The sequence below is a fragment of the Schistocerca cancellata genome, unplaced genomic scaffold, assembly GCF_023864275.1.
Source record: "Schistocerca cancellata isolate TAMUIC-IGC-003103 unplaced genomic scaffold, iqSchCanc2.1 HiC_scaffold_1100, whole genome shotgun sequence".
Taxonomy (NCBI): Eukaryota; Metazoa; Arthropoda; class Insecta; order Orthoptera; family Acrididae; genus Schistocerca; species Schistocerca cancellata.
Window position 1 is genome coordinate 5,583,491 of NW_026047099.1, and position 25,413 is coordinate 5,608,903.

At 54.9% G+C, this 25,413-nt stretch overlaps 26 non-coding genes across 26 annotated transcripts; all 26 read right to left on the reverse strand.

Moving 5' to 3' along the window:
• Nucleotides 1-451: 451 nt before the first annotated feature.
• On the reverse strand, nt 452-570 carry LOC126155559 (5S ribosomal RNA). The gene has a single exon (XR_007533013.1). It is a non-coding gene; the product is annotated as a 5S ribosomal RNA (ribosomal RNA).
• An 836-nt stretch (nt 571-1,406) lies between these two features.
• Nucleotides 1,407-1,525, reverse strand: LOC126155560 (5S ribosomal RNA). Its single transcript, XR_007533014.1, has one exon. It is a non-coding gene; the product is annotated as a 5S ribosomal RNA (ribosomal RNA).
• An 836-nt stretch (nt 1,526-2,361) lies between these two features.
• LOC126155563 (5S ribosomal RNA) lies at nt 2,362-2,480 on the reverse strand. Its single transcript, XR_007533016.1, has one exon. It is a non-coding gene; the product is annotated as a 5S ribosomal RNA (ribosomal RNA).
• An 836-nt stretch (nt 2,481-3,316) lies between these two features.
• On the reverse strand, nt 3,317-3,435 carry LOC126155564 (5S ribosomal RNA). The gene has a single exon (XR_007533017.1). It is a non-coding gene; the product is annotated as a 5S ribosomal RNA (ribosomal RNA).
• Nucleotides 3,436-4,271: 836 nt separating this feature from the next.
• On the reverse strand, nt 4,272-4,390 carry LOC126155565 (5S ribosomal RNA). Its single transcript, XR_007533018.1, has one exon. It is a non-coding gene; the product is annotated as a 5S ribosomal RNA (ribosomal RNA).
• An 837-nt stretch (nt 4,391-5,227) lies between these two features.
• Nucleotides 5,228-5,346, reverse strand: LOC126155566 (5S ribosomal RNA). The gene has a single exon (XR_007533019.1). It is a non-coding gene; the product is annotated as a 5S ribosomal RNA (ribosomal RNA).
• Nucleotides 5,347-6,185: 839 nt separating this feature from the next.
• Nucleotides 6,186-6,304, reverse strand: LOC126155831 (5S ribosomal RNA). Its single transcript, XR_007533267.1, has one exon. It is a non-coding gene; the product is annotated as a 5S ribosomal RNA (ribosomal RNA).
• An 840-nt stretch (nt 6,305-7,144) lies between these two features.
• On the reverse strand, nt 7,145-7,263 carry LOC126155567 (5S ribosomal RNA). The gene has a single exon (XR_007533020.1). It is a non-coding gene; the product is annotated as a 5S ribosomal RNA (ribosomal RNA).
• Nucleotides 7,264-8,104: 841 nt separating this feature from the next.
• Nucleotides 8,105-8,223, reverse strand: LOC126155124 (5S ribosomal RNA). The gene has a single exon (XR_007532637.1). It is a non-coding gene; the product is annotated as a 5S ribosomal RNA (ribosomal RNA).
• An 835-nt stretch (nt 8,224-9,058) lies between these two features.
• Nucleotides 9,059-9,177, reverse strand: LOC126155568 (5S ribosomal RNA). The gene has a single exon (XR_007533021.1). It is a non-coding gene; the product is annotated as a 5S ribosomal RNA (ribosomal RNA).
• An 835-nt stretch (nt 9,178-10,012) lies between these two features.
• Nucleotides 10,013-10,131, reverse strand: LOC126155569 (5S ribosomal RNA). The gene has a single exon (XR_007533022.1). It is a non-coding gene; the product is annotated as a 5S ribosomal RNA (ribosomal RNA).
• An 851-nt stretch (nt 10,132-10,982) lies between these two features.
• Nucleotides 10,983-11,102, reverse strand: LOC126155323 (5S ribosomal RNA). The gene has a single exon (XR_007532822.1). It is a non-coding gene; the product is annotated as a 5S ribosomal RNA (ribosomal RNA).
• Nucleotides 11,103-11,949: 847 nt separating this feature from the next.
• On the reverse strand, nt 11,950-12,068 carry LOC126155392 (5S ribosomal RNA). The gene has a single exon (XR_007532887.1). It is a non-coding gene; the product is annotated as a 5S ribosomal RNA (ribosomal RNA).
• An 866-nt stretch (nt 12,069-12,934) lies between these two features.
• LOC126155236 (5S ribosomal RNA) lies at nt 12,935-13,053 on the reverse strand. Its single transcript, XR_007532742.1, has one exon. It is a non-coding gene; the product is annotated as a 5S ribosomal RNA (ribosomal RNA).
• An 852-nt stretch (nt 13,054-13,905) lies between these two features.
• Nucleotides 13,906-14,025, reverse strand: LOC126155324 (5S ribosomal RNA). The gene has a single exon (XR_007532823.1). It is a non-coding gene; the product is annotated as a 5S ribosomal RNA (ribosomal RNA).
• An 841-nt stretch (nt 14,026-14,866) lies between these two features.
• LOC126155325 (5S ribosomal RNA) lies at nt 14,867-14,986 on the reverse strand. Its single transcript, XR_007532825.1, has one exon. It is a non-coding gene; the product is annotated as a 5S ribosomal RNA (ribosomal RNA).
• Nucleotides 14,987-15,828: 842 nt separating this feature from the next.
• On the reverse strand, nt 15,829-15,948 carry LOC126155104 (5S ribosomal RNA). The gene has a single exon (XR_007532619.1). It is a non-coding gene; the product is annotated as a 5S ribosomal RNA (ribosomal RNA).
• An 852-nt stretch (nt 15,949-16,800) lies between these two features.
• On the reverse strand, nt 16,801-16,920 carry LOC126155152 (5S ribosomal RNA). The gene has a single exon (XR_007532663.1). It is a non-coding gene; the product is annotated as a 5S ribosomal RNA (ribosomal RNA).
• Nucleotides 16,921-17,762: 842 nt separating this feature from the next.
• On the reverse strand, nt 17,763-17,882 carry LOC126155105 (5S ribosomal RNA). Its single transcript, XR_007532620.1, has one exon. It is a non-coding gene; the product is annotated as a 5S ribosomal RNA (ribosomal RNA).
• Nucleotides 17,883-18,734: 852 nt separating this feature from the next.
• Nucleotides 18,735-18,854, reverse strand: LOC126155153 (5S ribosomal RNA). Its single transcript, XR_007532664.1, has one exon. It is a non-coding gene; the product is annotated as a 5S ribosomal RNA (ribosomal RNA).
• Nucleotides 18,855-19,706: 852 nt separating this feature from the next.
• Nucleotides 19,707-19,826, reverse strand: LOC126155106 (5S ribosomal RNA). Its single transcript, XR_007532621.1, has one exon. It is a non-coding gene; the product is annotated as a 5S ribosomal RNA (ribosomal RNA).
• Nucleotides 19,827-20,678: 852 nt separating this feature from the next.
• On the reverse strand, nt 20,679-20,798 carry LOC126155154 (5S ribosomal RNA). Its single transcript, XR_007532665.1, has one exon. It is a non-coding gene; the product is annotated as a 5S ribosomal RNA (ribosomal RNA).
• Nucleotides 20,799-21,649: 851 nt separating this feature from the next.
• Nucleotides 21,650-21,769, reverse strand: LOC126155326 (5S ribosomal RNA). Its single transcript, XR_007532826.1, has one exon. It is a non-coding gene; the product is annotated as a 5S ribosomal RNA (ribosomal RNA).
• An 843-nt stretch (nt 21,770-22,612) lies between these two features.
• LOC126155107 (5S ribosomal RNA) lies at nt 22,613-22,732 on the reverse strand. The gene has a single exon (XR_007532622.1). It is a non-coding gene; the product is annotated as a 5S ribosomal RNA (ribosomal RNA).
• An 841-nt stretch (nt 22,733-23,573) lies between these two features.
• LOC126155327 (5S ribosomal RNA) lies at nt 23,574-23,693 on the reverse strand. The gene has a single exon (XR_007532827.1). It is a non-coding gene; the product is annotated as a 5S ribosomal RNA (ribosomal RNA).
• Nucleotides 23,694-24,541: 848 nt separating this feature from the next.
• Nucleotides 24,542-24,661, reverse strand: LOC126155108 (5S ribosomal RNA). Its single transcript, XR_007532623.1, has one exon. It is a non-coding gene; the product is annotated as a 5S ribosomal RNA (ribosomal RNA).
• Nucleotides 24,662-25,413: the final 752 nt, after the last annotated feature.

Below are 25,413 nucleotides of genomic sequence, written 5' to 3' on the forward strand. Positions count from 1 at the left end.
GTAGTTTGCAGTGCATTCGCACCATTCCTATCCCTGTCCCTGTCCCCGTCCCGACTTGTCCCGACTTTGCTCGACTGCCGCTCGCTGCCGCTCGGGTCGTGGTCCATATGACAGCGCAAGCACGACAAACGTCTGCGGGACGAGACGAGACGAGACGAGACGAGACGACTAAGGAATAAATTCGTGGTTACAAATCAAATTTGGAACTCTACACTCCTACACAACAATAGGCGGTGACGTATTTCAGAAATCACCTGCCGATTCGTACTGTTTTGTCGTTTTCAAAGTCTTCTTGGCAAACTTGGTTAGCACATTCTCCCTCAAACTGAGTTAATTACTGCATTTTCGTACCATTACAGTAGTTTAAAAGGCTTAAGGAAGCATCTTTGTCACAACAGAAAGTTAGTTTGAAAATTGGGCTGGCGACAAAACAAAAAAAAAAAAGTAAGGGAGCCAACAGCACCCGGGTTTCCCAGGCGGTCACCCATCCAAGTACTAGCCGGGCCCGATGATGCTTAACTTCGGTGATCGGACGAGAACCGGTGTATTCATCATGGTATGGCCGTTGGCGCTCATCTAATGTAGGAGCACGGCAGAATTCGCGTTCGGCTTTTCTCCCAACACACAAAATGTTAGTTTTCGGCCGCATTTGACGATAGCGCTTCCTTCCGCAACCGCCAGTTCCTCGAGGACGGCGCGGGGAGGCGCGCCCGGCGTCCCAGCAGAGCGACGGCCGAATTGGCGGGCGCACCGCCGCGTGTGTGAGACGCACTGCTGCTCGTTGCACCCCCTGTCATTCGCAGGGCGCGTGCAGCCTTCGACACTAGCGGAGGACGCATCTTGTCCCTGGTGTTCAGCGGAGGGCCTGTGCGGGGTGTGGCAGTGTCGTGCTGGAGGGCGCCACTGGTAGCGATGTGGGCTTCCTCGCCTCGCCTCGCCTCACACCAGGTGTCTGCGTAGTTTGCAGTGCATTCGCACCATTCCTATCCCTGTCCCTGTCCCCGTCCCGACTTGTCCCGACTTTGCTCGACTGCCGCTCGCTGCCGCTCGGGTCGTGGTCCATATGACAGCGCAAGCACGACAAACGTCTGCGGGACGAGACGAGACGAGACGAGACGAGACGACTAAGGAATAAATTCGTGGTTACAAATCAAATTTGGAACTCTACACTCCTACACAACAATAGGCGGTGACGTATTTCAGAAATCACCTGCCGATTCGTACTGTTTTGTCGTTTTCAAAGTCTTCTTGGCAAACTTGGTTAGCACATTCTCCCTCAAACTGAGTTAATTACTGCATTTTCGTACCATTACAGTAGTTTAAAAGGCTTAAGGAAGCATCTTTGTCACAACAGAAAGTTAGTTTGAAAATTGGGCTGGCGACAAAACAAAAAAAAAAAGTAAGGGAGCCAACAGCACCCGGGTTTCCCAGGCGGTCACCCATCCAAGTACTAGCCGGGCCCGATGATGCTTAACTTCGGTGATCGGACGAGAACCGGTGTATTCATCATGGTATGGCCGTTGGCGCTCATCTAATGTAGGAGCACGGCAGAATTCGCGTTCGGCTTTTCTCCCAACACACAAAATGTTAGTTTTCGGCCGCATTTGACGATAGCGCTTCCTACCGCAACCGCCAGTTCCTCGAGGACGGCGCGGGGAGGCGCGCCCGGCGTCCCAGCAGAGCGACGGCCGAATTGGCGGGCGCACCGCCGCGTGTGTGAGACGCACTGCTGCTCGTTGCACCCCCTGTCATTCGCTGGGCGCGTGCAGCCTTCGACACTAGCGGAGGACGCATCTTGTCCCTGGTGTTCAGCGGAGGGCCTGTGCGGGGTGTGGCAGTGTCGTGCTGGAGGGCGCCACTGGTACCGATGTGGGCTTCCTCGCCTCGCCTCGCCTCGCCTCGCCTCACACCAGGTGTCTGCGTAGTTTGCAGTGCATTCGCACCATTCCTATCCCTGTCCCTGTCCCCGTCCCGACTTGTCCCGACTGCCGCTCGCTGCCGCTCGGGTCGTGGTCCATATGACAGCGCAAGCACGACAAACGTCTGCGGGACGAGACGAGACGAGACGAGACGAGACGACTAAGGAATAAATTCGTGGTTACAAATCAAATTTGGAACTCTACACTCCTACACAACAATAGGCGGTGACGTATTTCAGAAATCACCTGCCGATTCGTACTGTTTTGTCGTTTTCAAAGTCTTCTTGGCAAACTTGGTTAGCACATTCTCCCTCAAACTGAGTTAATTACTGCATTTTCGTACCATTACAGTAGTTTAAAAGGCTTAAGGAAGCATCTTTGTCACAACAGAAAGTTAGTTTGAAAATTGGGCTGGCGACAAAACAAAAAAAAAAAGTAAGGGAGCCAACAGCACCCGGGTTTCCCAGGCGGTCACCCATCCAAGTACTAGCCGGGCCCGATGATGCTTAACTTCGGTGATCGGACGAGAACCGGTGTATTCATCATGGTATGGCCGTTGGCGCTCATCTAATGTAGGAGCACGGCAGAATTCGCGTTCGGCTTTTCTCCCAACACACAAAATGTTAGTTTTCGGCCGCATTTGACGATAGCGCTTCCTTCCGCAACCGCCAGTTCCTCGAGGACGGCGCGGGGAGGCGCGCCCGGCGTCCCAGCAGAGCGACGGCCGAATTGGCGGGCGCACCGCCGCGTGTGTGAGACGCACTGCTGCTCGTTGCACCCCCTGTCATTCGCTGGGCGCGTGCAGCCCTCGACACTAGCGGAGGACGCATCTTGTCCCTGGTGTTCAGCGGAGGGCCTGTGCGGGGTGTGGCAGTGTCGTGCTGGAGGGCGCCACTGGTAGCGATGTGGGCTTCCTCGCCTCGCCTCGCCTCACACCAGGTGTCTGCGTAGTTTGCAGTGCATTCGCACCATTCCTATCCCTGTCCCTGTCCCCGTCCCGACTTGTCCCGACTTTGCTCGACTGCCGCTCGCTGCCGCTCGGGTCGTGGTCCATATGACAGCGCAAGCACGACAAACGTCTGCGGGACGAGACGAGACGAGACGAGACGAGACGACTAAGGAATAAATTCGTGGTTACAAATCAAATTTGGAACTCTACACTCCTACACAACAATAGGCGGTGACGTATTTCAGAAATCACCTGCCGATTCGTACTGTTTTGTCGTTTTCAAAGTCTTCTTGGCAAACTTGGTTAGCACATTCTCCCTCAAACTGAGTTAATTACTGCATTTTCGTACCATTACAGTAGTTTAAAAGGCTTAAGGAAGCATCTTTGTCACAACAGAAAGTTAGTTTGAAAATTGGGCTGGCGACAAAACAAAAAAAAAAAGTAAGGGAGCCAACAGCACCCGGGTTTCCCAGGCGGTCACCCATCCAAGTACTAGCCGGGCCCGATGATGCTTAACTTCGGTGATCGGACGAGAACCGGTGTATTCATCATGGTATGGCCGTTGGCGCTCATCTAATGTAGGAGCACGGCAGAATTCGCGTTCGGCTTTTCTCCCAACACACAAAATGTTAGTTTTCGGCCGCATTTGACGATAGCGCTTCCTACCGCAACCGCCAGTTCCTCGAGGACGGCGCGGGGAGGCGCGCCCGGCGTCCCAGCAGAGCGACGGCCGAATTGGCGGGCGCACCGCCGCGTGTGTGAGACGCACTGCTGCTCGTTGCACCCCCTGTCATTCGCTGGGCGCGTGCAGCCTTCGACACTAGCGGAGGACGCATCTTGTCCCTGGTGTTCAGCGGAGGGCCTGTGCGGGGTGTGGCAGTGTCGTGCTGGAGGGCGCCACTGGTACCGATGTGGGCTTCCTCGCCTCGCCTCGCCTCGCCTCGCCTCACACCAGGTGTCTGCGTAGTTTGCAGTGCATTCGCACCATTCCTATCCCTGTCCCTGTCCCCGTCCCGACTTGTCCCGACTGCCGCTCGCTGCCGCTCGGGTCGTGGTCCATATGACAGCGCAAGCACGACAAACGTCTGCGGGACGAGACGAGACGAGACGAGACGAGACGACTAAGGAATAAATTCGTGGTTACAAATCAAATTTGGAACTCTACACTCCTACACAACAATAGGCGGTGACGTATTTCAGAAATCACCTGCCGATTCGTACTGTTTTGTCGTTTTCAAAGTCTTCTTGGCAAACTTGGTTAGCACATTCTCCCTCAAACTGAGTTAATTACTGCATTTTCGTACCATTACAGTAGTTTAAAAGGCTTAAGGAAGCATCTTTGTCACAACAGAAAGTTAGTTTGAAAATTGGGCTGGCGACAAAACAAAAAAAAAAAGTAAGGGAGCCAACAGCACCCGGGTTTCCCAGGCGGTCACCCATCCAAGTACTAGCCGGGCCCGATGATGCTTAACTTCGGTGATCGGACGAGAACCGGTGTATTCATCATGGTATGGCCGTTGGCGCTCATCTAATGTAGGAGCACGGCAGAATTCGCGTTCGGCTTTTCTCCCAACACACAAAATGTTAGTTTTCGGCCGCATTTGACGATAGCGCTTCCTTCCGCAACCGCCAGTTCCTCGAGGACGGCGCGGGGAGGCGCGCCCGGCGTCCCAGCAGAGCGACGGCCGAATTGGCGGGCGCACCGCCGCGTGTGTGAGACGCACTGCTGCTCGTTGCACCCCCTGTCATTCGCTGGGCGCGTGCAGCCCTCGACACTAGCGGAGGACGCATCTTGTCCCTGGTGTTCAGCGGAGGGCCTGTGCGGGGTGTGGCAGTGTCGTGCTGGAGGGCGCCACTGGTAGCGATGTGGGCTTCCTCGCCTCGCCTCGCCTCACACCAGGTGTCTGCGTAGTTTGCAGTGCATTCGCACCATTCCTATCCCTGTCCCTGTCCCCGTCCCGACTTGTCCCGACTTTGCTCGACTGCCGCTCGCTGCCGCTCGGGTCGTGGTCCATATGACAGCGCAAGCACGACAAACGTCTGCGGGACGAGACGAGACGAGACGAGACGAGACGACTAAGGAATAAATTCGTGGTTACAAATCAAATTTGGAACTCTACACTCCTACACAACAATAGGCGGTGACGTATTTCAGAAATCACCTGCCGATTCGTACTGTTTTGTCGTTTTCAAAGTCTTCTTGGCAAACTTGGTTAGCACATTCTCCCTCAAACTGAGTTAATTACTGCATTTTCGTACCATTACAGTAGTTTAAAAGGCTTAAGGAAGCATCTTTGTCACAACAGAAAGTTAGTTTGAAAATTGGGCTGGCGACAAAACAAAAAAAAAAAAGTAAGGGAGCCAACAGCACCCGGGTTTCCCAGGCGGTCACCCATCCAAGTACTAGCCGGGCCCGATGATGCTTAACTTCGGTGATCGGACGAGAACCGGTGTATTCATCATGGTATGGCCGTTGGCGCTCATCTAATGTAGGAGCACGGCAGAATTCGCGTTCGGCTTTTCTCCCAACACACAAAATGTTAGTTTTCGGCCGCATTTGACGATAGCGCTTCCTTCCGCAACCGCCAGTTCCTCGAGGACGGCGCGGGGAGGCGCGCCCGGCGTCCCAGCAGAGCGACGGCCGAATTCGCGGGCGCACCGCCGCGTGTGTGAGACGCACTGCTGCTCGTTGCACCCCCTGTCATTCGCTGGGCGCGTGCAGCCTTCGACACTAGCGGAGGACGCATCTTGTCCCTGGTGTTCAGCGGAGGGCCTGTGCGGGGTGTGGCAGTGTCGTGCTGGAGGGCACCACTGGTAGCGATGTGGGCTTCCTCGCCTCGCCTCGCCTCACACCAGGTGTCTGCGTAGTTTGCAGTGCATTCGCACCATTCCTATCCCTGTCCCTGTCCCCGTCCCGACTTGTCCCGACTTTGCTCGACTGCCGCTCGCTGCCGCTCGGGTCGTGGTCCATATGACAGCGCAAGCACGACAAACGTCTGCGGGACGAGACGAGACGAGACGAGACGAGACGACTAAGGAATAAATTCGTGGTTACAAATCAAATTTGGAACTCTACACTCCTACACAACAATAGGCGGTGACGTATTTCAGAAATCACCTGCCGATTCGTACTGTTTTGTCGTTTTCAAAGTCTTCTTGGCAAACTTGGTTAGCACATTCTCCCTCAAACTGAGTTAATTACTGCATTTTCGTACCATTACAGTAGTTTAAAAGGCTTAAGGAAGCATCTTTGTCACAACAGAAAGTTAGTTTGAAAATTGGGCTGGCGACATAACAAAAAAAAAAAAAAGGAAGGAAGCCAACAGCACCCGGGTTTCCCAGGCGGTCACCCATCCAAGTACTAGCCGGGCCCGATGATGCTTAACTTCGGCGATCGGACGAGAACCGGTGTATTCATCATGGTATGGCCGTTGGCGCTCATCTAATGTAGGAGCACGGCAGAATTCGCGTTCGGCTTTTCTCCCAACACACAAAATGTTAGTTTTCGGCCGCATTTGACGATAGCGCTTCCTTCCGCAACCGCCAGTTCCTCGAGGACGGCGCGGGGAGGCGCGCCCGGCGTCCCAGCAGAGCGACGGCCGAATTGGCGGGCGCACCGCCGCGTGTGTGAGACGCACTGCTGCTCGTTGCACCCCCTGTCATTCGCTGGGCGCGTGCAGCCTTCGACACTAGCGGAGGACGCATCTTGTCCCTGGTGTTCAGCGGAGGGCCTGTGCGGGGTGTGGCAGTGTCGTGCTGGAGGGCACCACTGGTAGCGATGTGGGCTTCCTCGCCTCGCCTCGCCTCACACCAGGTGTCTGCGTAGTTTGCAGTGCATTCGCACCATTCCTATCCCTGTCCCTGTCCCCGTCCCGACTTGTCCCGACTTTGCTCGACTGCCGCTCGCTGCCGCTCGGGTCGTGGTCCATATGACAGCGCAAGCACGACAAACGTCTGCGGGACGAGACGAGACGAGACGAGACGAGACGAGACGACTAAGGAATAAATTCGTGGTTACAAATCAAATTTGGAACTCTACACTCCTACACAACAATAGGCGGTGACGTATTTCAGAAATCACCCACCGATTCGTACTGTTTTGTCGTTTTCAAAGTCTTCTTGGCAAACTTGGTTAGCACATTCTCCCTCAAACTGAGTTAATTACAGCATTTTCGTACCATTACAGTAGTTTAAAAGGCTTAAGGAAGCATCTTTGTCACAACAGAAAGTTAGTTTGAAAATTGGGCTGGCGACAAAACAAAAAAAAAAGTAAGGGAGCCAACAGCACCCGGGTTTCCCAGGCGGTCACCCATCCAAGTACTAGCCGGGCCCGATGATGCTTAACTTCGGTGATCGGACGAGAACCGGTGTATTCATCATGGTATGGCCGTTGGCGCTCATCTAATGTAGGAGCACGGCAGAATTCGCGTTCGGCTTTTCTCCCAACACACAAAATGTTAGTTGTCGGCCGCATTTGACGATAGCGCTTCCTTCCGCAACCGCCAGTTCCTCGAGGACGGCGCGGGGAGGCGCGCCCGGCGTCCCAGCAGAGCGACGGCCGAATTGGCGGGCGCACCGCCGCGTGTGTGAGACGCACTGCTGCTCGTTGCACCCCCTGCCATTCGCTGGGCGCGTGCAGCCTTCGACACTAGCGGAGGACGCATCTTGTCCCTGGTGTTCAGCGGAGGGCCTGTGCAGGGTGTGGCAGTGTCGTGCTGGAGGGCGCCACTGGTAGCGATGTGGGCTTCCTCGCCTCGCCTCGCCTCACACCAGGTGTCTGCGTAGTTTGCAGTGCATTCGCACCATTCCTATCCCTGTCCCTGTCCCCGTCCCGACTTGTCCCGACTTTGCTCGACTGCCGCTCGCTGCCGCTCGGGTCGTGGTCCATATGACAGCGCAAGCACGACAAACGTCTGCGGGACGAGACGAGACGAGACGAGACGAGACGAGACGACTAAGGAATAAATTCGTGGTTACAAATCAAATTTGGAACTCTACACTCCTACACAACAATAGGCGGTGACGTATTTCAGAAATCACCTGCCGATTCGTACTGTTTTGTCGTTTTCAAAGTCTTCTTGGCAAACTTGGTTAGCACATTCTCCCTCAAACTGAGTTAATTACTGCATTTTCGTACCATTACAGTAGTTTAAAAGGCTTAAGGAAGCATCTTTGTCACAACAGAAAGTTAGTTTGAAAATTGGGCTGGCGACAAAACAAAAAAAAAAAGTAAGGGAGCCAACAGCACCCGGGTTTCCCAGGCGGTCACCCATCCAAGTACTAGCCGGCCCCGATGATGCTTAACTTCGGTGGTCGGACGAGAACCGGTGTATTCATCATGGTATGGCCGTTGGCGCTCATCTAATGTTGGAGCACGGCAGAATTCGCGTTCGGCTTTTCTCCCAACACACAAAATGTTAGTTGTCGGCCGCATTTGACGATAGCGCTTCCTTCCGCAACCGCCAGTTCCTCGAGGACGGCGCGGGGAGGCGCGCCCGGCGTCCCAGCAGAGCGACGGCCGAATTGGCGGGCGCTCCGCCGCGTGTGTGAGACGCACTGCTGCTCGTTGCACCCCCTGTCATTCGCTGGGCGCGTGCAGCCTTCGACACTAGCGGAGGACGCATCTTGTCCCTGGTGTTCAGCGGAGGGCCTGTGCGGGGTGTGGCAGTGTCGTGCTGGAGGGCGCCACTGGTAGCGATGTGGGCTTCCTCGCCTCGCCTCGCCTCACACCAGGTGTCTGCGTAGTTTGCAGTGCATTCGCACCATTCCTATCCCTGTCCCTGTCCCCGTCCCGACTTGTCCCGACTTTGCTCGACTGCCGCTCGCTGCCGCTCGGGTCGTGGTCCATATGACAGCGCAAGCACGACAAACGTCTGCGGGACGAGACGAGACGAGACGAGACGAGACGACTAAGGAATAAATTCGTGGTTACAAATCAAATTTGGAACTCTACACTCCTACACAACAATAGGCGGTGACGTATTTCAGAAATCACCTGCCGATTCGTACTGTTTTGTCGTTTTCAAAGTCTTCTTGGCAAACTTGGTTAGCACATTCTCCCTCAAACTGAGTTAATTACTGCATTTTCGTACCATTACAGTAGTTTAAAAGGCTTAAGGAAGCATCTTTGTCACAACAGAAAGTTAGTTTGAAAATTGGGCTGGCGACAAAACAAAAAAAAAAGTAAGGGAGCCAACAGCACCCGGGTTTCCCAGGCGGTCACCCATCCAAGTACTAGCCGGGCCCGATGATGCTTAACTTCGGTGATCGGACGAGAACCGGTGTATTCATCATGGTATGGCCGTTGGCGCTCATCTAATGTAGGAGCACGGCAGAATTCGCGTTCGGCTTTTCTCCCAACACACAAAATGTTAGTTGTCGGCCGCATTTGACGATAGCGCTTCCTACCGCAACCGCCAGTTCCTCGAGGACGGCGCGGGGAGGCGCGCCCGGCGTCCCAGCAGAGCGACGGCCGAATTGGCGGGCGCACCGCCGCGTGTGTGAGACGCACTGCTGCTCGTTGCACCCCCTGTCATTCGCTGGGCGCGTGCAGCCTTCGACACTAGCGGAGGACGCATCTTGTCCCTGGTGTTCAGCGGAGGGCCTGTGCGGGGTGTGGCAGTGTCGTGCTGGAGGGCACCACTGGTAGCGATGTGGGCTTCCTCGCCTCGCCTCGCCTCACACCAGGTGTCTGCGTAGTTTGCAGTGCATTCGCACCATTCCTATCCCTGTCCCTGTCCCCGTCCCGACTTGTCCCGACTTTGCTCGACTGCCGCTCGCTGCCGCTCGGGTCGTGGTCCATATGACAGCGCAAGCACGACAAACGTCTGCGGGACGAGACGAGACGAGACGAGACGAGACGACTAAGGAATAAATTCGTGGTTACAAATCAAATTTGGAACTCTACACTCCTACACAACAATAGGCGGTGACGTATTTCAGAAATCACCTGCCGATTCGTACTGTTTTGTCGTTTTCGAAGTCTTCTTGGCAAACTTGGTTAGCACATTCTCCCTCAAACTGAGTTAATTACTGCATTTTCGTACCATTACAGTAGTTTAAAAGGCTTAAGGAAGCATCTTTGTCACAACAGAAAGTTAGTTTGAAAATTGGGCTGGCGACAAAACAAAAAAAAAAGTAAGGGAGCCAACAGCACCCGGGTTTCCCAGGCGGTCACCCATCCAAGTACTAGCCGGGCCCGATGATGCTTAACTTCGGTGATCGGACGAGAACCGGTGTATTCATCATGGTATGGCCGTTGGCGCTCATCTAATGTAGGAGCACGGCAGAATTCGCGTTCGGCTTTTCTCCCAACACACAAAATGTTAGTTGTCGGCCGCATTTGACGATAGCGCTTCCTTCCGCAACCGCCAGTTCCTCGAGGACGGCGCGGGGAGGCGCGCCCGGCGTCCCAGCAGAGCGACGGCCGAATTGGCGGGCGCACCGCCGCGTGTGTGAGACGCACTGCTGCTCGTTGCACCCCCTGTCATTCGCTGGGCGCGTGCAGCCTTCGACACTAGCGGAGGACGCACCTTGTCCCTGGTGTTCAGCGGAGGGCCTGTGCGGGGTGTGGCAGTGTCGTGCTGGAGGGCCCACTGGTAGCGATGTGGGCTTCCTCGCCTCGCCTCGCCTCGCCTCGCCTCGGCTCGCCTCGCCTCACACCAGGTGTCTGCGTAGTTTGCAGTGCATTCGCACCATTCCTATCCCTGTCCCTGTCCCCGTCCCGACTTGTCCCGACTTTGCTCGACTGCCGCTCGCTGCCGCTCGGGTCGTGGTCCATATGACAGCGCAAGCACGACAAACGTCTGCGGGACAAGACGAGACGAGACGACTAAGGAATAAATTCGTGGTTACAAATCAAATTTGGAACTCTACATTCCTACTCAACAATAGGCGGTGACGTATTTCAGAAATCACCTGCCAATTCGTACTGTTTTGTCGTTTTCAAAGTCTTCTTGGCAAACTTGGTTAGCACATTCTCCCTCAAACTGAGTTAATTACTGCATTTTCGTACCATTACAGTAGTTTAAAAGGCTTAAGGAAGCATCTTTGTCACAACAGAAAGGTAGTTTGAAAATTGGGCTGGCGACATAACAAAAAAAAAACGGGAAGGGAGCCAACAGCACCCGGGTTTCCCCAGGCGGTCACCCATCCAAGTACTAGCCGGGCCCGATGATGCTTAACTTAGGTGATCGGACGAGAACCGGTGTATTCATCATGGTATTGCCGTTGGCGCTCATTTAATGTAGGAGCACGGCAGAATTCGCGTTCGGCTTTTCTCACAACACACAAAATGTTAGTTTTCGGCCGCATTTGACGAAAGCGCTTCCTTCCGCAACCGCCAGTTCCTCGAGGACGGCGCGGGGAGGCGCGCCCGGCGTCCCAGCAGAGTGACGGCCGAATTGGCGGGCGCACCGCCGCGTGTGTGAGACGCACTGCTGCTCGTTGCACCCCCTGTCATTCGCTGGGCGCGTGTAGCCTTCGACACTAGCGGAGGACGCATCTTGTCCCTGGTGTTCAGCGGAGGGCCTGTGCGGGGTGTGGCAGTGTCGTGCTGGAGGGCCCACTGGTAGCGATGTGGGCTTCCTCGCCTCGCCTCGCCTCGCCTCGCCGCGCCTCACACCAGGTGTCTGCGTAGTTTGCAGTGCATTCGCACCATTCCTATCCCTGTCCCTGTCCCCGTCCCGACTTGTCCCGACTTTGCTCGACTGCCGCTCGCTGCCGCTCGGGTCGTGGTCCATATGACAGCGCAAGCACGACAAACGTCTTCGGGACGAGACGAGACGAGACGAGACGACTAAGGATTAAATTCGTGGTTACAAATCAAATTTGGAACTCTACACTCCTACACAACAATAGGCGGTGACGTATTTCAGAAATCACCTGCCGATTCGTACTGTTTTGTCGTTTTCAAAGTCTTCTTGGCAAACTTGGTTAGCACATTCTCCCTCAAACTGAGTTAATTACTGCATTTTCGTACCATTACAGTAGTTTAAAAGGCTTAAGGAAGCATCTTTGTCACAACAGAAAGGTAGTTTGAAAATTGGGCTGGCGACATAACAAAAAAAAAAACGGGAAGGGAGCCAACAGCACCCGGGTTTCCCCAGGCGGTCACCCATCCAAGTACTAGCCGGGCCCGATGATGCTTAAATCGGTGATCGGACGAGAACCGGTGTATTCATCATGGTATGGCCGTTGGCGCTCATCTAATGTAGGAGCACGGCAGAATTCGCGTTCGGCTTTTCTCACAGCACACAAAATGTTAGTTTTCGGCCGCATTTGACGAAAGCGCTTCCTTCCGCAACCGCCAGTTCCTCGAGGACGGCGCGGGGAGGCGCGCCCGGCGTCCCAGCAGAGTGACGGCCGAATTGGCGGGCGCACCGCCGCGTGTGTGAGACGCACTGCTGCTCGTTGCACCCCCTGTCATTCGCTGGGCGCGTTCAGCCTTCGACACTAGCGGAGGACGCATCTTGTCCCTGGTGTTCAGCGGAGGGCCTGTGCGGGGTGTGGCAGTGTCGTGCTGGAGGGCCCACTGGTAGCGATGTGGGCTTCCTCGCTTCGCCTCGCCTCGCCTCGCCTCGGCTCGCCTCGCCTCACACCAGGTGTCTGCGTAGTTTGCAGTGCATTCGCACCATTCCTATCCCTGTCCCTGTCGCCGTCCCGACTTGTCCCGACTTTGCTCGACTGCCGCTCGGTGCCGCTCGGGTCGTGGTCCATATGACAGCGCAAGCACGACAAACGTCTGCGGGACGAGACGAGACGAGACGAGACGAGACGACTAAGGAATAAATTCGTGGTTACAAATCAAATTTGGAACTCTACACTCCTACACAAGAATAGGCGGTGACGTATTTCAGAAATCACCTGCCGATTCGTACTGTTTTGTCGTTTTCAAAGTCTTCTTGGCAAACTTGGTTAGCACATTCTCCTTCAAACTGAGTTAATTACTGCATTTTCGTACCATTACAGTAGTTTAAAAGGCTTAAGGAAGCATCTTTGTCACAACAGAAAGGTAGTTTGAAAATTGGGCTGGCGACATTACAAAAAAAAAAAAAAACAGGAAGGGAGCCAACAGCACCCGGGTTTCCCAGGCGGTCACCCATCCAAGTACTAGCCGGGCCCGATGATGCTTAACTTCGGTGATCGGACGAGAACCGGTGTATTCATAGTGGTATTGCCGTTGGCGCTCATCTAATGTAGGAGCTCGGCAGAATTCGCGTTCGGCTTTTCTCCCAACACACAAAATGTTAGTTTTCGGCCGCATTTGACGAAAGCGCTTCCTTCCGCAACCGCCAGTTCCTCGAGGACGGCGCGGGGAGGCGCGCCCGGCGTCCCAGCAGAGTGACGGCCGAATTGGCGGGCGCACCGCCGCGTGTGTGAGACGCACTGCTGCTCGTTGCACCCCCTGTCATTCGCTGGGCGCGTGCAGCCTTCGACACTAGCGGAGGACGCACCTTGTCCCTGGTGTTCAGCGGAGGGCCTGTGCGGGGTGTGGCAATGTCGTGCTGGAGGGCCCACTGGTAGCGATGTGGGCTTCCTCGCTTCGCCTCGCCTCGCCTCGCCTCGGCTCGCCTCGCCTCACACCAGGTGTCTGCGTAGTTTGCAGTGCATTCGCACCATTCCTATCCCTGTCCCTGTCCCCGTCCCGACTTGTCCCGACTTTGCTCGACTGCCGCTCGCTGCCGCTCGGGTCGTGGTCCATATGACAGCGCAAGCACGACAAACGTCTGCGGGACAAGACGAGACGAGACGACTAAGGAATAAATTCGTGGTTACAAATCAAATTTGGAACTCTACATTCCTACTCAACAATAGGCGGTGACGTATTTCAGAAATCACCTGCCAATTCGTACTGTTTTGTCGTTTTCAAAGTCTTCTTGGCAAACTTGGTTAGCACATTCTCCCTCAAACTGAGTTAATTACTGCATTTTCGTACCATTACAGTAGTTTAAAAGGCTTAAGGAAGCATCTTTGTCACAACAGAAACGTAGTTTGAAAATTGGGCTGGCGACATAACAAAAAAAAAAACGGGAAGGGAGCCAACAGCACCCGGGTTTCCCCAGGCGGTCACCCATCCAAGTACTAGCCGGGCCCGATGATGCTTAACTTAGGTGATCGGACGAGAACCGGTGTATTCATCATGGTATTGCCGTTGGCGCTCATCTAATGTAGGAGCACGGCAGAATTCGCGTTCGGCTTTTCTCACAACACACAAAATGTTAGTTTTCGGCCGCATTTGACGAAAGCGCTTCCTTCCGCAACCGCCAGTTCCTCGAGGACGGCGCGGGGAGGCGCGCCCGGCGTCCCAGCAGAGTGACGGCCGAATTGGCGGGCGCACCGCCGCGTGTGTGAGACGCACTGCTGCTCGTTGCACCCCCTGTCATTCGCTGGGCGCGTGTAGCCTTCGACACTAGCGGAGGACGCATCTTGTCCCTGGTGTTCAGCGGAGGGCCTGTGCGGGGTGTGGCAGTGTCGTGCTGGAGGGCCCACTGGTAGCGATGTGGGCTTCCTCGCCTCGCCTCGCCTCGCCTCGCCGCGCCTCACACCAGGTGTTTGCGTAGTTTGCAGTGCATTCGTACCATTCCTATCCCTGTCCCTGTCCCCGTCCCGACTTGTCCCGACTTTGCTCGACTGCCGCTCGCTGCCGCTCGGGTCGTGGTCCATATGACAGCGCAAGCACGACAAACGTCTGCGGGACGAGACGAGACGAGACGACTAAGGAATAAATTCGTGGTTACAAATCAAATTTGGAACTCTACATTCCTACTCAACAATAGGCGGTGACGTATTTCATAAATCACCTGCCAATTCGTACTGTTTTGTCGTTTTCAAAGTCTTCTTGGCAAACTTGGTTAGCACATTCTCCCTCAAACTGAGTTAATTACTGCATTTTCGTACCATTACAGTAGTTTAAAAGGCTTAAGGAAGCATCTTTGTCACAACAGAAAGGTAGTTTGAAAATTGGGCTGGCGACATAACAAAAAAAAAACGGGAAGGGAGCCAACAGCACCCGGGTTTCCCCAGGCGGTCACCCATCCAAGTACTAGCCGGGCCCGATGATGCTTAACTTAGGTGATCGGACGAGAACCGGTGTATTCATCATGGTATTGCCGTTGGCGCTCATTTAATGTAGGAGCACGGCAGAATTCGCGTTCGGCTTTTCTCACAACACACAAAATGTTAGTTTTCGGCCGCATTTGACGAAAGCGCTTCCTTCCGCAACCGCCAGTTCCTCGAGGACGGCGCGGGGAGGCGCGCCCGGCGTCCCAGCAGAGTGACGGCCGAATTGGCGGGCGCACCGCCGCGTGTGTGAGACGCACTGCTGCTCGTTGCACCCCCTGTCATTCGCTGGGCGCGTGTAGCCTTCGACACTAGCGGAGGACGCATCTTGTCCCTGGTGTTCAGCGGAGGGCCTGTGCGGGGTGTGGCAGTGTCGTGCTGGAGGGCCCACTGGTAGCGATGTGGGCTTCCTCGCCTCGCCTCGCCTCGCCTCGCCGCGCCTCACACCAGGTGTCTGCGTAGTTTGCAGTGCATTCGCACCATTCCTATCCCTGTCCCTGTCCCCGTCCCGACTTGTCCCGACTTTGCTCGACTGCCGCTCGCTGCCGCTCGGGTCGTGGTCCATATGACAGCGCAAGCACGACAAACGTCTGCGGGACGAGACGAGACGAGACGACTAAGGAATAAATTCGTGGTTACAAATCAAATTTGGAACTCTACATTCCTACTCAACAATAGGCGGTGACGTATTTCAGAAATCACCTGCCAATTCGTACTGTTTTGTCGTTTTCAAAGTCTTCTTGGCAAACTTGGTTAGCACATTCTCCCTCAAACTGAGTTAATTACTGCATTTTCGTACCATTACAGTAGTTTAAAAGGCTTAAGGAAGCATCTTTGTCACAACAGAAACGTAGTTTGAAAATTGGGCTGGCGACATAACAAAAAAAAAAACGGGAAGGGAGCCAACAGCACCCGGGTTTCCCCAGGCGGTCACCCATCCAAGTACTAGCCGGGCCCGATGATGCTTAACTTCGGTGATCGGACGAGAACCGGTGTATTCATCATGGTATTGCCGTTGGCGCTCATCTAATGTAGGAGCACGGCAGAATTCGCGTTCGGCTTTTCTCACAACACACAAAATGTTAGTTTTCGGCCGCATTTGACGAAAGCGCTTCCTTCCGCAACCGCCAGTTCCTCGAGGACGGCGCGGGGAGGCGCGCCCGGCGTCCCAGCAGAGTGACGGCCGAATTGGCGGGCGCACCGCCGCGTGTGTGAGACGCACTGCTGCTCGTTGCACCCCCTGTCATTCGCTGGGCGCGTTCAGCCTTCGACACTAGCGGAGGACGCATCTTGTCCCTGGTGTTCAGCGGAGGGCCTGTGCGGGGTGTGGCAGTGTCGTGCTGGAGGGCCCACTGGTAGCGATGTGGGCTTCCTCGCCTCGCCTCGCCTCGCCTCGCCGCGCCTCACACCAGGTGTCTGCGTTGTTTGCAGTGCATTCGCACCATTCCTATCCCTGTCCCTGTCCCCGTCCCGACTTGTCCCGACTTTGCTCGACTGCCGCTCGCTGCCGCTCGGGTCGTGGTCCATATGACAGCGCAAGCACGACAAACGTCTGCGGGACGAGACGAGACGAGACGAGACGAGACGACTAAGGAATAAATTCGTGGTTACAAATCAAATTTGGAACTCTACACTCCTACACAAGAATAGGCGGTGACGTATTTCAGAAATCACCTGCCGATTCGTACTGTTTTGTCGTTTTCAAAGTCTTCTTGGCAAACTTGGTTAGCACATTCTCCCTCAAACTGAGTTAATTACTGCATTTTCGTACCATTACAGTAGTTTAAAAGGCTTAAGGAAGCATCTTTGTCACAACAGAAACGTAGTTTGAAAATTGGGCTGGCGACATAACAAAAAAAAAAACGGGAAGGGAGCCAACAGCACCCGGGTTTCCCCAGGCGGTCACCCATCCAAGTACCAGCCGGGCCCGATGATGCTTAACTTCGGTGATCGGACGAGAACCGGTGTATTCATCATGGTATGGCCGTTGGCGCTCATCTAATGTAGGAGCACGGCAGAATTCGCGTTCGGCTTTTCTCACAACACACAAAATGTTAGTTTTCGGCCGCATTTGACGAAAGCGCTTCCTTCCGCAACCGCCAGTTCCTCGAGGACGGCGCGGGGAGGCGCGCCCGGCGTCCCAGCAGAGTGACGGCCGAATTGGCGGGCGCACCGCCGCGTGTGTGAGACGCACTGCTGCTCGTTGCACCCCCTGTCATTCGCTGGGCGCGTGTAGCCTTCGACACTAGCGGAGGACGCATCTTGTCCCTGGTGTTCAGCGGAGGGCCTGTGCGGGGTGTGGCAGTGTCGTGCTGGAGGGCCCACTGGTAGCGATGTGGGCTTCCTCGCCTCGCCTCGCCTCGCCTCGCCGCGCCTCACACCAGGTGTCTGCGTAGTTTGCAGTGCATTCGCACCATTCCTATCCCTGTCCCTGTCCCCGTCCCGACTTGTCCCGACTTTGCTCGACTGCCGCTCGCTGCCGCTCGGGTCGTGGTCCATATGACAGCGCAAGCACGACAAACGTCTGCGGGACGAGACGAGACGAGACGACTAAGGAATAAATTCGTGGTTACAAATCAAATTTGGAACTCTACATTCCTACTCAACAATAGGCGGTGACGTATTTCAGAAATCACCTGCCAATTCGTACTGTTTTGTCGTTTTCAAAGTCTTCTTGGCAAACTTGGTTAGCACATTCTCCCTCAAACTGAGTTAATTACTGCATTTTCGTACCATTACAGTAGTTTAAAAGGCTTAAGGAAGCATCTTTGTCACAACAGAAACGTAGTTTGAAAATTGGGCTGGCGACATAACAAAAAAAAAAACGGGAAGGGAGCCAACAGCACCCGGGTTTCCCCAGGCGGTCACCCATCCAAGTACTAGCCGGGCCCGATGATGCTTAACTTCGGTGATCGGACGAGAACCGGTGTATTCATCATGGTATTGCCGTTGGCGCTCATCTAATGTAGGAGCACGGCAGAATTCGCGTTCGGCTTTTCTCACAACACACAAAATGTTAGTTTTCGGCCGCATTTGACGAAAGCGCTTCCTTCCGCAACCGCCAGTTCCTCGAGGACGGCGCGGGGAGGCGCGCCCGGCGTCCCAGCAGAGTGACGGCCGAATTGGCGGGCGCACCGCCGCGTGTGTGAGACGCACTGCTGCTCGTTGCACCCCCTGTCATTCGCTGGGCGCGTTCAGCCTTCGACACTAGCGGAGGACGCATCTTGTCCCTGGTGTTCAGCGGAGGGCCTGTGCGGGGTGTGGCAGTGTCGTGCTGGAGGGCCCACTGGTAGCGATGTGGGCTTCCTCGCCTCGCCTCGCCTCGCCTCGCCGCGCCTCACACCAGGTGTCTGCGTTGTTTGCAGTGCATTCGCACCATTCCTATCCCTGTCCCTGTCCCCGTCCCGACTTGTCCCGACTTTGCTCGACTGCCGCTCGCTGCCGCTCGGGTCGTGGTCCATATGACAGCGCAAGCACGACAAACGTCTGCGGGACGAGACGAGACGAGACGAGACGAGACGACTAAGGAATAAATTCGTGGTTACAAATCAAATTTGGAACTCTACACTCCTACACAAGAATAGGCGGTGACGTATTTCAGAAATCACCTGCCGATTCGTACTGTTTTGTCGTTTTCAAAGTCTTCTTGGCAAACTTGGTTAGCACATTCTCCCTCAAACTGAGTTAATTACTGCATTTTCGTACCATTACAGTAGTTTAAAAGGCTTAAGGAAGCATCTTTGTCACAACAGAAACGTAGTTTGAAAATTGGGCTGGCGACATAACAAAAAAAAAAACGGGAAGGGAGCCAACAGCACCCGGGTTTCCCCAGGCGGTCACCCATCCAAGTACCAGCCGGGCCCGATGATGCTTAACTTCGGTGATCGGACGAGAACCGGTGTATTCATCATGGTATGGCCGTTGGCGCTCATCTAATGTAGGAGCACGGCAGAATTCGCGTTCGGCTTTTCTCACAACACACAAAATGTTAGTTTTCGGCCGCATTTGACGAAAGCGCTTCCTTCCGCAACCGCCAGTTCCTCGAGGACGGCGCGGGGAGGCGCGCCCGGCGTCCCAGCATAGTGACGGCCGAATTGGCGGGCGCACCGCCGCGTGTGTGAGACGCACTGCTGCTCGTTGCACCCCCTGTCATTCGCTGGGCGCGTGCAGCCTTCGACACTAGCGGAGGACGCACCTTGTCCCTGGTGTTCAGCGGAGGGCCTGTGCGGGGTGTGGCAGTGTCGTGCTGGAGGGCCCACTGGTAGCGATGTGGGCTTCCTCGATTCGCCTCGCCTCGCCTCGCCTCGGCTCGCCTCGCCTCACACCAGGTGTCTGCGTAGTTTGCAGTGCATTCGCACCATTCCTATCCCTGTCCCTGTCCCCGTCCCGACTTGTCCCGACTTTGCTCGACTGCCGCTCGCTGCCGCTCGGGTCGTGGTCCATATGACAGCGCAAGCACGACAAACGTCTGCGGGACGAGACGAGACGAGACGACTAAGGAATAAATTCGTGGTTACAAATCAAATTTGGAACTCTACATTCCTACTCAACAATAGGCGGTGACGTATTTCAGAAATCACCTGCCAATTCGTACTGTTTTGTCGTTTTCAAAGTCTTCTTGGCAAACTTGGTTAGCACATTCTCCCTCAAACTGAGTTAATTACTGCATTTTCGTACCATTACAGTAGTTTAAAAGGCTTAAGGAAGCATCTTTGTCACAACAGAAACGTAGTTTGAAAATTGGGCTGGCGACATAACAAAAAAAAAAACGGGAAGGGAGCCAACAGCACCCGGGTTTCCCCAGGCGGTCACCCATCCAAGTACTAGCCGGGCCCGATGATGCTTAACTTCGGTGATCGGACGAGAACCGGTGTATTCATCATGGTATTGCCGTTGGCGCTCATCTAATGTAGGAGCACGGCAGAATTCGCGTTCGGCTTTTCTCACAACACACAAAATGTTAGTTTTCGGCCGCATTTGACGAAAGCGCTTCCTTCCGCAACCGCCAGTTCCTCGAGGACGGCGCGGGGAGGCGCGCCCGGCGTCCCAGCAGAGTGACGGCCGAATTGGCGGGCGCACCGCCGCGTGTGTGAGACGCACTGCTGCTCGTTGCACCCCCTGTCATTCGCTGGGCGCGTTCAGCCTTCGACACTAGCGGAGGACGCATCTTGTCCCTGGTGTTCAGCGGAGGGCCTGTGCGGGGTGTGGCAGTGTCGTGCTGGAGGGCCCACTGGTAGCGATGTGGGCTTCCTCGCCTCGCCTCGCCTCGCCTCGCCGCGCCTCACACCAGGTGTCTGCGTTGTTTGCAGTGCATTCGCACCATTCCTATCCCTGTCCCTGTCCCCGTCCCGACTTGTCCCGACTTTGCTCGACTGCCGCTCGCTGCCGCTCGGGTCGTGGTCCATATGACAGCGCAAGCACGACAAACGTCTGCGGGACGAGACGAGACGAGACGAGACGAGACGACTAAGGAATAAATTCGTGGTTACAAATCAAATTTGGAACTCTACACTCCTACACAAGAATAGGCGGTGACGTATTTCAGAAATCACCTGCCGATTCGTACTGTTTTGTCGTTTTCAAAGTCTTCTTGGCAAACTTGGTTAGCACATTCTCCCTCAAACTGAGTTAATTACTGCATTTTCGTACCATTACAGTAGTTTAAAAGGCTTAAGGAAGCATCTTTGTCACAACAGAAACGTAGTTTGAAAATTGGGCTGGCGACATAACAAAAAAAAAAACGGGAAGGGAGCCAACAGCACCCGGGTTTCCCCAGGCGGTCACCCATCCAAGTACCAGCCGGGCCCGATGATGCTTAACTTCGGTGATCGGACGAGAACCGGTGTATTCATCATGGTATGGCCGTTGGCGCTCATCTAATGTAGGAGCACGGCAGAATTCGCGTTCGGCTTTTCTCACAACACACAAAATGTTAGTTTTCGGCCGCATTTGACGAAAGCGCTTCCTTCCGCAACCGCCAGTTCCTCGAGGACGGCGCGGGGAGGCGCGCCCGGCGTCCCAGCATAGTGACGGCCGAATTGGCGGGCGCACCGCCGCGTGTGTGAGACGCACTGCTGCTCGTTGCACCCCCTGTCATTCGCTGGGCGCGTGCAGCCTTCGACACTAGCGGAGGACGCACCTTGTCCCTGGTGTTCAGCGGAGGGCCTGTGCGGGGTGTGGCAGTGTCGTGCTGGAGGGCCCACTGGTAGCGATGTGGGCTTCCTCGATTCGCCTCGCCTCGCCTCGCCTCGGCTCGCCTCGCCTCACACCAGGTGTCTGCGTAGTTTGCAGTGCATTCGCACCATTCCTATCCCTGTCCCTGTCCCCGTCCCGACTTGTCCCGACTTTGCTCGACTGCCGCTCGCTGCCGCTCGGGTCGTGGTCCATATGACAGCGCAAGCACGACAAACGTCTGCGGGACGAGACGAGACGAGACGACTAAGGAATAAATTCGTGGTTACAAATCAAATTTGGAACTCTACATTCCTACTCAACAATAGGCGGTGACGTATTTCAGAAATCACCTGCCAATTCGTACTGTTTTGTCGTTTTCAAAGTCTTCTTGGCAAACTTGGTTAGCACATTCTCCCTCAAACTGAGTTAATTACTGCATTTTCGTACCATTACAGTAGTTTAAAAGGCTTAAGGAAGCATCTTTGTCACAACAGAAAGGTAGTTTGAAAATTGGGCTGGCGACATAACAAAAAAAAAACGGGAAGGGAGCCAACAGCACCCGGGTTTCCCCAGGCGGTCACCCATCCAAGTACTAGCCGGGCCCGATGATGCTTAACTTAGGTGATCGGACGAGAACCGGTGTATTCATCATGGTATTGCCGTTGGCGCTCATTTAATGTAGGAGCACGGCAGAATTCGCGTTCGGCTTTTCTCACAACACACAAAATGTTAGTTTTCGGCCGCATTTGACGAAAGCGCTTCCTTCCGCAACCGCCAGTTCCTCGAGGACGGCGCGGGGAGGCGCGCCCGGCGTCCCAGCAGAGTGACGGCCGAATTGGCGGGCGCACCGCCGCGTGTGTGAGACGCACTGCTGCTCGTTGCACCCCCTGTCATTCGCTGGGCGCGTTCAGCCTTCGACACTAGCGGAGGACGCATCTTGTCCCTGGTGTTCAGCGGAGGGCCTGTGCGGGGTGTGGCAGTGTCGTGCTGGAGGGCCCACTGGTAGCGATGTGGGCTTCCTCGCCTCGCCTCGCCTCGCCTCGCCGCGCCTCACACCAGGTGTCTGCGTAGTTTGCAGTGCATTCGCACCATTCCTATCCCTGTCCCTGTCCCCGTCCCGACTTGTCCCGACTTTGCTCGACTGCCGCTCGCTGCCGCTCGGGTCGTGGTCCATATGACAGCGCAAGCACGACAAACGTCTGCGGGACGAGACGAGACGAGACGACTAAGGAATAAATTCGTGGTTACAAATCAAATTTGGAACTCTACATTCCTACTCAACAATAGGCGGTGACGTATTTCAGAAATCACCTGCCAATTCGTACTGTTTTGTCGTTTTCAAAGTCTTCTTGGCAAACTTGGTTAGCACATTCTCCCTCAAACTGAGTTAATTACTGCATTTTCGTACCATTACAGTAGTTTAAAAGGCTTAAGGAAGCATCTTTGTCACAACAGAAACGTAGTTTGAAAATTGGGCTGGCGACATAACAAAAAAAAAAAACGGGAAGGGAGCCAACAGCACCCGGGTTTCCCCAGGCGGTCACCCATCCAAGTACTAGCCGGGCCCGATGATGCTTAACTTCGGTGATCGGACGAGAACCGGTGTATTCATCATGGTATTGCCGTTGGCGCTCATCTAATGTAGGAGCACGGCAGAATTCGCGTTCGGCTTTTCTCACAACACACAAAATGTTAGTTTTCGGCCGCATTTGACGAAAGCGCTTCCTTCCGCAACCGCCAGTTCCTCGAGGACGGCGCGGGGAGGCGCGCCCGGCGTCCCAGCAGAGTGACGGCCGAATTGGCGGGCGCACCGCCGCGTGTGTGAGACGCACTGCTGCTCGTTGCACCCCCTGTCATTCGCTGGGCGCGTTCAGCCTTCGACACTAGCGGAGGACGCAACTTGTCCCTGGTGTTCAGCGGAGGGCCTGTGCGGGGTGTGGCAGTGTCGTGCTGGAGGGCCCACTGGTAGCGATGTGGGCTTCCTCGCCTCGCCTCGCCTCGCCTCGCCGCGCCTCACACCAGGTGTCTGCGTTGTTTGCAGTACATTCGCACCATTCCTATCCCTGTCCCTGTCCCCGTCCCGACTTGTCCCGACTTTGCTCGACTGCCGCTCGCTGCCGCTCGGGTCGTGGTCCATATGACAGCGCAAGCACGACAAACGTCTGCGGGACGAGACGAGACGAGACGACTAAGGAATAAATTCGTGGTTACAAATCAAATTTGGAACTCTACATTCCTACTCAACAATAGGCGGTGACGTATTTCAGAAATCACCTGCCAATTCGTACTGTTTTGTCGTTTTCAAAGTCTTCTTGGCAAACTTGGTTAGCACATTCTCCCTCAAACTGAGTTAATTACTGCATTTTCGTACCATTACAGTAGTTTAAAAGGCTTAAGGAAGCATCTTTGTCACAACAGAAAGGTAGTTTGAAAATTGGGCTGGCGACATAACAAAAAAAAAACGGGAAGGGAGCCAACAGCACCCGGGTTTCCCCAGGCGGTCACCCATCCAAGTACTAGCCGGGCCCGATGATGCTTAACTTAGGTGATCGGACGAGAACCGGTGTATTCATCATGGTATTGCCGTTGGCGCTCATTTAATGTAGGAGCACGGCAGAATTCGCGTTCGGCTTTTCTCACAACACACAAAATGTTAGTTTTCGGCCGCATTTGACGAAAGCGCTTCCTTCCGCAACCGCCAGTTCCTCGAGGACGGCGCGGGGAGGCGCGCCCGGCGTCCCAGCAGAGTGACGGCCGAATTGGCGGGCGCACCGCCGCGTGTGTGAGACGCACTGCTGCTCGTTGCACCCCCTGTCATTCGCTGGGCGCGTTCAGCCTTCGACACTAGCGGAGGACGCATCTTGTCCCTGGTGTTCAGCGGAGGGCCTGTGCGGGGTGTGGCAGTGTCGTGCTGGAGGGCCCACTGGTAGCGATGTGGGCTTCCTCGCCTCGCCTCGCCTCGCCTCGCCTCGCCTCTTCTCACACCAGGTGTCTGCGTAGTTTGCAGTGCATTCGCACCATTCCTATCCCTGTCCCTGTCCCCGTCCCGACTTGTCCCGACTTTGCTCGACTGCCGCTCGCTGCCGCTCGGGTCGTGGTCCATATGACAGCGCAAGCACGACAAACGTCTGCGGGACGAGACGAGACGAGACGACTAAGGAATAAATTCGTGGTTACAAATCAAATTTGGAACTCTACATTCCTACTCAACAATAGGCGGTGACGTATTTCAGAAATCACCTGCCAATTCGTACTGTTTTGTCGTTTTCAAAGTCTTCTTGGCAAACTTGGTTAGCACATTCTCCCTCAAACTGAGTTAATTACTGCATTTTCGTACCATTACAGTAGTTTAAAAGGCTTAAGGAAGCATCTTTGTCACAACAGAAACGTAGTTTGAAAATTGGGCTGGCGACATAACAAAAAAAAAAAACGGGAAGGGAGCCAACAGCACCCGGGTTTCCCCAGGCGGTCACCCATCCAAGTACTAGCCGGGCCCGATGATGCTTAACTTCGGTGATCGGACGAGAACCGGTGTATTCATCATGGTATTGCCGTTGGCGCTCATCTAATGTAGGAGCACGGCAGAATTCGCGTTCGGCTTTTCTCACAACACACAAAATGTTAGTTTTCGGCCGCATTTGACGAAAGCGCTTCCTTCCGCAACCGCCAGTTCCTCGAGGACGGCGCGGGGAGGCGCGCCCGGCGTCCCAGCAGAGTGACGGCCGAATTGGCGGGCGCACCGCCGCGTGTGTGAGACGCACTGCTGCTCGTTGCACCCCCTGTCATTCGCTGGGCGCGTTCAGCCTTCGACACTAGCGGAGGACGCATCTTGTCCCTGGTGTTCAGCGGAGGGCCTGTGCGGGGTGTGGCAGTGTCGTGCTGGAGGGCCCACTGGTAGCGATGTGGGCTTCCTCGCCTCGCCTCGCCTCGCCTCGCCGCGCCTCACACCAGGTGTCTGCGTAGTTTGCAGTGCATTCGCACCATTCCTATCCCTGTCCCTGTCCCCGTCCCGACTTGTCCCGACTTTGCTCGACTGCCGCTCGCTGCCGCTCGGGTCGTGGTCCATATGACAGCGCAAGCACGACAAACGTCTGCGGGACGAGACGAGACGAGACGACTAAGGAATAAATTCGTGGTTACAAATCAAATTTGGAACTCTACATTCCTACTCAACAATAGGCGGTGACGTATTTCAGAAATCACCTGCCAATTCGTACTGTTTTGTCGTTTTCAAAGTCTTCTTGGCAAACTTGGTTAGCACATTCTCCCTCAAACTGAGTTAATTACTGCATTTTCGTACCATTACAGTAG